The following is a 12,193-nucleotide window of genomic DNA, read 5'->3' on the forward strand; positions in this document are numbered from 1 at the left end:
GATGAATCAAACAAACCATTGTTGGTTGCTGCCACTTAATTGGTAATTTTAAGGAAATTTTGCAGTTTTTGGTCATTATCTTGAATATTATTATAGATAAAGATAAACTGTAAACAGCAAAAATGATCCGCAAAGTAAGATCTACAAATAAGTTAATATGACCAAAACTGTCAATTGACCCCTTAAGGGGTTATTGTCCTTTAATGACAATTTTTCACAATTTGTTCATCATATTTGCTAACTTTAAAAATCTTCTCCTCTGAAACTACTGAATGGATTTGGATGAAACTTAGCATGATTGATCCTTAGATTATCCTGCACAAAGTATGTGCTTTGATTTTTGATCCGTCAAAAAACATGGCTGCCGTTACTTAAAATAGAACATAGGGGTCAAATGCAGTTTTTGGCTTATATCTCAAAAACGAAAGCATATAACAGAACCTAACTTGCTATATTGACTTGAGCATTACTTTATTTCATTCTATGATTTATTTCAAGCAATAAAAAACATATAAAGCTTTAGTCCATTACTATTTTTCTAATTTTAAGCTCAAATTGGACTGGTAGTAACATATGGGTTATTCAAAGAAAACTGCATATGGATATTACCAATGGAAAATATACTTTTTTTATTCTCAATATCATTGTTTTATGTATTAATTTTTATAAGGAAAGATATGTGCTTATCAATAGTCATTTTTTTATCAGAGGTTCTTCATTAAATAAAAATATATTAGTCCAAACTTAGGACATAAATGAGAAAATTGTCCCCCCTTTTTTCTTTAAATTGGAAAATTGCTTTTGTTTTGTATAAACCATAATTCTGTGGTTAAACATAGATTATTAAGAGCAATTTATATATCACTCAGCTAGATAACTTGCTAAACTGGTTCAAAATTGCATGTACATTGAGATTTTAGAATTCTTATATGAGTATATACCATATGCCTAAATTGTAAAAGGCTACCATAAGAAAAACAATAAAACTTGAAAAATCATATGATTATTTTAAGCAAGAGCTATTTTGTACCATACACAAGTCATAAAATGCATGTTTTATTGATTTCAATCACAAAAAATGCAAAAATAAGAATTTGGAGTCAAGTCTTAACTGCATGCATGTTGTATGACCATAAAAAGCTAAAATACTTGAGTATGCCAATTAAAGAGCTTAAATTTCACATAAACAGGATGGTTCACCAAAAAAAGATGATAAATCATGATTACTAACATCAAATTTGAATTATTTTCATTGGAATAGGTACAACTTCAATAAAATGGATTTCTGAGGATTCTCTGTATAACAGAACCTAACTTGCTATATTGACTTGAGCATTACTTTATTTCATTCTATGATTTATTTCAAGCATTAAAAAACATATAAAGCTTTAGTCCAAATACTATTTTTCTAATTTTAAGCTCAAATTGGACTGGTAGTAACATATGGGTTATTCAAAGAAAACTGCATATGGATATTACCAATGGAAAATATACTTTTTTTATTCTCAATATCATTGTTTTATGTATTAATTTTTATAAGGAAAGATATGTGCTTACCAATAGTCATTTTTTTATCAGAGGTTCTTCATTAAATAAAAATATATTAGTCCAAACTTAGGACATAAATGAGAAAATTGTCCCCCCTTTTTTCTTTAAATTGGAAAATTGCTTTTGTTTTGTATAAACCATAATTCTGTGGTTAAACAATGATTATTAAGAGCAATTTATATATCACTCAGCTAGATAACTTGCTAAACTGGTTCAAAATTGCATGTACATTGAGATTTTAGAATTCTTATATGAGTATATACCATATGCCTAAATTTTAAAAGGCTACCATAAGAAAAACAATAAAACTTGAAAAATCATATGATTATTTTGACCAAGAGCTATTTTGTACCATACACAAGTCATAAAATGCATGTTTTATTGATTTCAATCACAAAAAATCCAAAAATAAGAATTTTGAGTCAAGTCTTAACTGCATGCATGTTGTATGACCATAAAAGGCTAAAATACTTGAGTATGCCAATTAAAGATCTTAAATTTCACATAAACAGGATGGTTCACCAAAAAAAGATGATAAATCATGATTACTAACATCAAATTTGAATTATTTTCATTGGAATAGGTACAACTTCAATAAAATGGATTTCTGATGATTCTCTGTAATAGGAAGTACACCACTAATTCATGGTCCCATTGCTTTCTATGTTAAATTCCTCCGTTTCAAGAAGGAACACCTCTTTTGTTTTAAGTTCAAATAAAGTGGCAATCATTGCATTTCAAAGCAACACTTTATGGTGTCTTCTACTGAAAAAATCAACATACCTTACATGGCATATAAGAAAAAACTGGTTCCCGGAACTTCGGATGTACCAGAGTAGGTACTTCAAATCTGACAAACAGACAAAATGAACCCTCTTTTTAAAATTTGATGCAGTTTTTTTAATATTTATAATTAAAAGTCCAAAAGTGTTATACAATGATCACCAGTCCTTCAGCTTTCATTTCATACCAAAAATACCTAAATATTCTACATATTTTGGAAGTAACACTCATGCGTAGGAACTATTTTGTGTTAAATATGTACTACTTTCTGGTATGTGCTTTCTGGCCGGGCTTTAATTAGTGGTGTTACACCTAGAGCAAATCTGACTGGGGTTAAATTGTTCATTAGGGTAATATCTATCAGCCCTGAAATTTTCAGATGAATCAAACAACCCATTATTGGGTTGCTGCCTTTTAATTGATGATTTTAAAGAAATTTTGCAGTTTTTGGTTATTATCTTGGATATTATTATAGATACAGATAAACTGTTAATAGGAAAAATGTTAAGCAAAGTAAGATCTACAAATAAGTCAATTTGACCAAAATTGTCAATTGACCCTTTAAGGAGTTATTGCCCTTTAAAGACTTTTTTCACAATTTGTTCATCATGTTGACTTACTTTATAAAAATCGTCTCCTTTGAAACTGCTGTATCAATTTCAGCCAAACTTAGGCTAAATGAGTTTCAGAGTATCTAGTATAAATTTTATATTTCATTTCCTTGTATGTCAAGAAACATAGCTCCTATGGCTAAAATAGAACATAGGAGAAAATGATTTTTTTTTTGCTTTTGAAGAAAATAGGACGATTCAAAGAACATTTAAATAAATTGAAAAGCCAAAATAACCATTGATGAGAGATTTAACCAAAAAATTAAGGTGAGCGATTCAGGCTCTTGAGAGCCTCTTGTTTGTTATTATCTTGAATATTATTTTAGATAGAGATAAACTGTAAACAGCAATAATGTGCAATAAAGTAAGACCTATAAATAAGTCAACATGACCAAATTGATAATTATAAGCAGCAAGAATGTTCAGTAAAGTAAGATGTACAAACACATCACCATTACCAAAAAACATTTTTTTCATGAATCCATCTGCGTGTTTTGTTTAATATTCACATAGACCAAGGTGAGCGAAACAGGTTCTTTAGAGCTTCTAGTTGGCTTATGTCTCTGAATACAAAGCCTTTACGGAAAATCTTATTGAAGTTAAATTGTTAATAAGCAAGATCTATCTCCTAAATTTTCAGATGAATCGGAAAATTTGTCATTGGGTTGCTGAATTGGTAATTTTTAAGAAATTTTGTTATTTTTGATTATTATCTTGAATGTTATTATAGATAGAGATAAACTGTAAAACTGCAATTATGTTCAGCAAAGTAAGATCTACAAATAGGTCAACATGACCAAAATGGTCAGTTGTCCCCTTAAGGAATTATTGCCCTTTATAGTCAAATTTTAACAATTTTTCATAAATTTTTCTAATTTTTTTACAAAAATCTTCTCCTCTGAAACTTCTGAGACAAATTTAACCAAACTTGTCCACAATCATCATTAGGGTATCTTATTTAAAAAAATGTGTACGATGAACCCGCCTGCAAACCAAGATGGCGGACATGGCTTAAAGTGGTACATAGGGTAAAATGCAGTTTTTGGCTTACTTTCCTTCAACCAAAACATTAAGAGCAAATATGAAGGGAATACAATTGTTCATTTGGTCTTGATCTATCTGCTCTGAAATTTTCAGACCAATCAGGCAACCCATTGTTTGATTGCTGCCCCTGAATTGGTGATTTTAAGGAAATTTTGCTGTTTTTGGTTATTATCTTGAATATTATTGTAGATAGAATAAACTGTAAAAAGCAATAATGTTGTTGGGTTGCTACCCCTAAATTGTTATTTTTAAGAAATTTTGCAGTTTTTTTATTTATTATCTTTCATATTATAGATAAAGTGTAAACAGCAAAAATGTTTAGCAAAGTACAATCTACAAATAAGTGGATATAGTCAAAATTTTCAGTTGACCGCTTAAGGAGTTATTGCCCTTCATAGTAAATGTTAACAACAAGTTTTTAATTATGTTATTGTAATCTTATACAAAAATATTCTGGTCTCAAAATGCACTTATCTACTAATAATCTACAATTGAACACTCAATACCAATAATTTAATAATTCTATAACATGAAAAAATAAACCTTTAATACCTGATGATAGCATTTCTATGTCTAGATTAATCAACAACACAAGATTTTAAAATTTAAATATCAATTAACTTATAAAAGATGGGTTTTTTTCTCATTAAAAAAATATAGTTCTTCATTTTATATTTTAAATCAGAAGTTTAGGAAAATATTTTTTGAATTTTATAATTGTGTCCCTTGTTCTCAAATCCTGGAATAAATCAAATATAAAGTATTTATATTGAATTTACATTTAAAAAATATTTTAATCATAACATTTACTATACAAGAATGAAGACCATGTTTTCAGTTTAATGAGTTTCAGTCATCGTATTTGTAAGACTTTGTTGTTTAATTTTCTTTGTGGTAATAAGACATATCAAAAAGAAACTCTTGAATGAAAAGTCAGAATACTTCTTTCAACTGGTAAACTTGAAGGTACAGTAAAGAAAGTGTTTGCTCAAGTTTAAAACTATAATTGGGACACATAAACTGTTCAGATTTAATATAGATGAATTGGATCAATATAATTAAATGTAAAATTTGATTAGCTAGCTTGCATTCTAAATTTAGAATGTAAAATTAACGTCTAAAATCAACAGCAAATGTTATGACTCCTGATGGAAGAAGCTTACACATTATTTTGCTGGTCATATTCACAGGAACTGTACCCAGCTATTTATTTTACTGTGTTGTGCAGGTGAAGATAAAATAGCATTCAATTACATTTATCTAATTTACAAACACTTAAATTTTCTCCCAAATTATATGTTCAACAAGTTTCAATGGAAATATTCAGAGTCATAAAAACGAGTGACTGGTGAAAAAAAGGTTTATCCAATGCTTGAACTAAGAATGTATATATATCATTAACTTAGTCTTTTGTGTTCTGTTTGTTGTAATTAGTGCACAGATATACTTAATTTGAAACATTTGTCACTGATTATGCGACGGAATTGCTACCCTTAGAAAACTTAGTAGATACTTAGTCGGCTGTAAGCGATTGAGTTAGGGTAGGTACTTCTATAGCTCAGTCGGTTAACACGCTGTCTTGTAACACAGAGGTCCCAGGTTCGAGTCCCAGTGCAAACAATTTTGTAATGAAATTCATGTTCTCCAGCTACAATTAAATCAGGAAAATGTGCATGTAAATTGACAAGACTGAACACTACCTCATAATACTTATTATAATATATAGATGATTATTTCGTCGTTTAACAATTAATAAATGACAAGAAACACAAACAGCTGTGAAAAATATGTTCTTGATATTGTCTTTATAATTTCTAATAACAATAATGTGTCATTCAAATAGTAATTTATGATGCAAGTGTATCTCACTTGTAATCTGTCACTTTGAATTTGTCATAATATTACATCTCAGAAGGGTACAGAATGCAAACGGCGAAATAAAAAAAATGGTGCCGATGGCATTTCAAAGGAGTAGGTCCGGTAAGGACCGATTTTGGCCTCAAATTTCAGGTTCATCTTACGAAAGATTTTGACCACTTTTTAAACACTTAAGTGTCTATTTCGTTTGAATCAATTAGTTTATGTGAAAGATTTTAACTGATTTAGTCATTAAACACGACCCGATTCAAGGTCAAATATGAAAAATCTACCAAATATGCCGAAAAATGTCACTTTTCAGATTGTTTTTGTCAAAAATGGAAGTGGCCGCATCCGTGTTCATCCTCAACCTTTATATATGTTGTGTATTATCATAAAATACAACTTACATTTCAATATTATTGATGAACACGAAAAACCTCTAAATTTAACTAAAATGCTCGAATTGTGAAGATTTCAGTAATTTAGCATGACTTAATGGTGGTAGTACCCGATATAGGTGCATTGTATTGTCAAAAACAGCCCATATTTATGTAGCAGAAGCATTCTACTGTCCAATAAATAACTAAAAGTTTACATTTTTTCAATTTTGTAAAACTGCTATATTTTGGGGCCAAAAAGGGGTCTTACTGGACCTATTCCTTTCTCAACCATTAAAAACCAACAAATTAATCACACCTATTTTGGTAATATAAAAGTATACCCGAGCTTGTACAAGTGGATTGGCAAACCTGAGAGGAGAGGACTTTCTGAAGATAGACAATTGATTTATTGAATTATTCAACTATTCATCATGCCAAGGATAGTTTAGACTAAATGAATAAATTTATAATCTAGTTACAAAGAAAATAGTTTAACAAGTCAACACATGCTTTTATATTGACTTGCGCCATACTTTTTTCTTTTTAAGAAGTATAAAATAAGATGTACAACATTACCATTATTTCATCACAAATAACTTGAGGACTGCTGTAACGATAATAAAGAATTACTTTAAAATTAAAAAAATATATTTACTGTTCACCCAAAGAAATGGCGTATTGTAATTTCGAATTCATTTCGTAGTTTACAATCAAATTGATACATCCATGTTTATAGCTTACATTCAGACTTTAAAAGATGCATGTTGAATAGCATCAACTTGCTAGATAGAGTCATTAAACAACCTTTTTATTTGTCAATTTTTGCCCTAAAAATCTCTTCAACCTTTTACATAACCAGTGCAAATCATATTGTTGTTGCTGCAAATCAGCATTACCAGTAATGAGTTAATGACCTTTAATTTCAGTGTCTGTGAAATATAAGCTCGAGATCCACATGATTTTGACCCCAATGACAATAACCTAAAATAGCAAGAAAACTACATGGGAACATTCATGACAGCTTTTGGTCATATTTGACTAAGGGGGACCACAAAAGCTTGGCATTTGAATGGTTACTGAGGTAATTTGAATAAGCAATGTATCAGCCTGTTCACCATCCCTTACATAGAGAGGTGAAATACTTTGGATCACGCTACGAAGTACCTCGTAGACACAGTTTGTGATGGAGAGAGTTCCTTCATTGTTCAACTTTCATCCATGGAGATCCCTGATCTATGATATCTTGTATGATGTTTTAATACTATCCTTACATATCAGTTTGATGACTAATTTGATGCCCTGTCCCTTATAACATGGTCCAGAGACTTTGAATCAATTAGCATTTTTAAAATTTTTCAATGTTAAGTTTTCTGCGTAACATAGATTAAACATATTTACATTACAAGACAAGCACAAAAAACTGTTTTGAACACCAGTTTGTATTGACTGATTTCAAATGTCAAAGTTCAAATTTCTGTACACATACGCATAAATGAAGTAGTGTAAAACGTTTAAACCAAAGTTTACTCTTTATTAACATTAGTGCATTAATGTTATAACCATATTTAATTGAAACTCTATATGTAAACTTAATTTAGAAAGTCTGTTAAAATAATCTTATGGATAATTTTACAAATGCACCAGCAGTACTAATTTTGTGAAGCTAAGTAAATTGTTTACACATGCAAAAAAAAACACAACAAAATATTGATAATAATAGAAAAAAGGATATAACATAACTTTTCCTTATTTAACCAAAGGCAAGATGTTTAGCAACTTTAATTGCACTTTGATACATGTATGTTATTTTATTCCAATACATGAAGCATATCAGTATTCTAGATACATATATATATATATATATACAGGTGGTCGTGTGGTCTAGCGGGACGGCTGCAGTGCAGGCGATTTGGTGTCACGATATCACAGTAGCATGGGTTCGAATCCCGGCGAGGGAAGAACCAAAAATTTGCGAAAGCAAATTTACAGATCTAACATTGTTGGGTTGATGTTTAGACGAGTTGTATATATATATATATATATATACACGAGTCTAAATTGAAAACTACGTTCAAACCTATGACTGCGTTGGATAAAAACCGCAATTTTTATACGTGTGCATGTCAAACAAATTTCGTTGTAGAAGGGTCTAAAAACAGCACAAACAACATTTTCCAAAAGACCAAAAGAGTGAAAAAGTATATTTAAACAAAACGCATTTGACTAACAGGTCGAACAACTGATGTTCTTTAACCCTGCTGACTGCCATTGGCGATTGCCAAATAAAATTGATCACAGGTTGTAACAAAATGGATCTTATTATAAATTTAATACGTCACAGAAAGAAAAAAAATTGTTAAGTTGTGGACAGGATGTTGTGCCACAAACATTCGGTGTCAATATTTCTTTAGTACACCATATCCGGATTTCGACAATAAATGTCTCTTCAGTGATGTTAGGGATCGAAACGGTATTTGGAAGGCCATATAAAAAGCACCCTCATTTTTAGAGAAAGTACCCTCATTTTTAGATTAACTCTTGAATTTTAAGAGTCAATATATAGGATGAACGGATCATATAAACCGGAGGGAAAATATGATACATGCCCAAACAAAAAATATAAACGAGTCTAAATTGAAAACTACGTTCAAACCTATGACTGCGTTGGATAAAAACCGCAATTTTTATACGTGTGCATGTCAAACAAATTTCGTTGTAGAAGGGTCTAAAAACAGCACAAACAACATTTTCCAAAAGACCAAAAGAGTGAAAAAGTATATTTAAACAAAACGCATTTGACTAACAGGTCGAACAACTGATGTTCTTTAACCCTGCTGACTGCCATTGGCGATTGCCAAATAAAATTGATCACAGGTTGTAACAAAATGGATCTTATTATAAATTTAATACGTCACAGAAAGAAAAAAAATTGTTAAGTTGTGGACAGGATGTTGTGCCACAAACATTCGGTGTCAATATTTCTTAAGTACACCATATCCGGATTTCGACAATAAATGTCTCTTCAGTGATGTTAGGGATCGAAACGGTATTTGGAAGGCCATATAAAAAGCACCCTCATTTTTAGAGAAAGTACCCTCATTTTTAGATTAACTCTTGAATTTTAAGAGTCAATATATAGGATGAACGGATCATATAAACCGGAGGGAAAATATGATACATGCCCAAACAAAAAATATAAACGAGTCTAAATTGAAAACTACGTTCAAACCTATGACTGCGTTGGATAAAAACCGCAATTTTTATACGTGTGCATGTCAAACAAATTTCGTTGTAGAAGGGTCTAAAAACAGCACAAACAACATTTTCCAAAAGACCAAAAGAGTGAAAAAGTATATTTAAACAAAACGCATTTGACTAACAGGTCGAACAACTGATGTTCTTTAACCCTGCTGACTGCCATTGGCGATTGCCAAATAAAATTGATCACAGGTTGTAACAAAATGGATCTTATTATAAATTTAATACGTCATAGAAAGAAAAAAAATTGTTAAGTTGTGGACAGGATGTTGTGCCACAAACATTCGGTGTCAATATTTCTTTAGTACACCATATCCGGATTTCGACAATAAATGTCTCTTCAGTGATGTTAGGGATCGAAACGGTATTTGGAAGGCCATATAAAAAGCACCCTCATTTTTAGAGAAAGTACCCTCATTTTTAGATTAACTCTTGAATTTTAAGAGTCAATATATAGGATGAACGGATCATATAAACCGGAGGGAAAATATGATACATGCCCAAACAAAAAATATAAACGAGTCTAAATTGAAAACTACGTTCAAACCTATGACTGCGTTGGATAAAAACCGCAATTTTTATACGTGTGCATGTCAAACAAATTTCGTTGTAGAAGGGTCTAAAAACAGCACAAACAACATTTTCCAAAAGACCAAAAGAGTGAAAAAGTATATTTAAACAAAACGCATTTGACTAACAGGTCGAACAACTGATGTTCTTTAACCCTGCTGACTGCCATTGGCGATTGCCAAATAAAATTGATCACAGGTTGTAACAAAATGGATCTTATTATAAATTTAATACGTCACAGAAAGAAAAAAAATTGTTAAGTTGTGGACAGGATGTTGTGCCACAAACATTCGGTGTCAATATTTCTTTAGTACACCATATCCGGCTTTCGACAATAAATATATATATATATATATATTATATAAGAAAAAGTTACGTAAACTCCGTATGCTGGTAACATATAAGAAAATTATTAAAAGATAATAACGGTTTCAATGCATCACTTTTTTACTAGTACATGTACTTTCACTGCTTCCGCAGATCTTCGGGTAATGTGACTTGTATATAAATAAAACAATTGATTGACGTTAACAATAGTATGACGTTAACAAATACAAGGGAGACTACTAATGTCATAATGTCATTTTAAGATTTTAAAATGTTATGTTAAAATTAGAATATCATTTATCATTTAATCCCGGGTTGAGAATGTTTATGAATAATTCTTCCTTCTTCCTCCGGATTAAGAAATTACTAAAGAAACATGAAACGGAATTGTTTAAAGAAGAGATAGATTACATTTCAAATTCTAAATTTTCAGAAAGCTATTTCTATGGTTTACCAAAAATTCACAAAAGTGAGGAAATTTCAAATGCGATATCAGAACAAAACAGTGAATACATCGAACTTTTAAGACCAAATGATTTAAAATTTCTACCAATTGTGCGCGGACCCAACAGCGTAACACAGAATTTAAGCCATTTTATAGACATTGTGCTTAAACCTTTATGTCGTGAAGTTCCAAGTTTTATACGAGACGATTTGGAATATTTAAATCATCTACCAAAGACTGTAAACCCGAATTCCGAACTCATTACTTTTGATATTGTCAGCCTATACACAAATATCCCTCATGATTTAGGAATTACAGCCGTCAAATATTGGTTAGAAAATACGGAAAACATCATTGAAAACAGATTAACAAAAGAATTTATCCTTGCATCTTTGAAAATTATACTAGAAAGAAATATTTTTTACTTTAACGGAACATACTATCATCAGAAAAAAGGAACAGCTATGGGTACTAAAATGGCGCCTTCATATGCCACTTTGGTACTTGGATATTTGGAAGAATTATTATACGAAAAAATGAGTCACAAGTACGGAAATGGATTTGCCATTTACATACGTCAAAACTGGAAACGATTTCTTGACGATTGTTTTATGATTTGGAATTCGGATATATCTGTCTCAGATTTTCATTCTGATTTAAATTCTTTAAATCCATATATTCGTTTCACTATTAACAGAAATGTCAGGGAAATGCCGTTTTTGGATATTTTGGTTATTATAACGGAAGACAATGAAATTGTCACAGATATCTTCTCAAAAGACACAGATACACATATGTATTTAAATTTTTACTCAAATCATCCAAAACATGTAAAATTAAATATACCTTTTAATCTAGCGTCAAGAATAATCACTATTACAAGTACAGACATATTACGCAATAAAAGACTGGAAGAATTAAAAGCGTATTTAAAGAAGCAACACTACCCAGAACAAGTAATAAATTACGGAATTCAAAAGGTACTGACAAAAGGACCAATTGCTACAGAATCACGGCGATCCGAAACTACCGAGGAATCATCCAACAATTTAAACAAAATTATTCCGTTTGTCACAACTTATAATCCGCGAGATTATGACATATTTAGTTTCATGCGACAAATTGAAACAAATTTACACAAAAGTGAAAGAATGGACAAAGTTTTACAGAAAAAGAAGATTATCAACAGCAAAAGACAGTCAAAAAGTCTGAAACGAAATTTAACATCTTCGAAATTTGACTTCAATGAAACTGTGCCAATTGTAAAAAAATGTACCGATAAACGATGTATGACTTGTACAAATTTAATAGAAGAAAGTTCAATTTATTTCAAAAATGGAAAGCATTTTACTGTTAAGCAAAATATG

The sequence above is a fragment of the Mytilus trossulus genome, chromosome 6 (genome assembly GCF_036588685.1).
Source record: "Mytilus trossulus isolate FHL-02 chromosome 6, PNRI_Mtr1.1.1.hap1, whole genome shotgun sequence".
In the NCBI taxonomy this organism is placed as follows: domain Eukaryota; kingdom Metazoa; phylum Mollusca; class Bivalvia; order Mytilida; family Mytilidae; genus Mytilus; species Mytilus trossulus.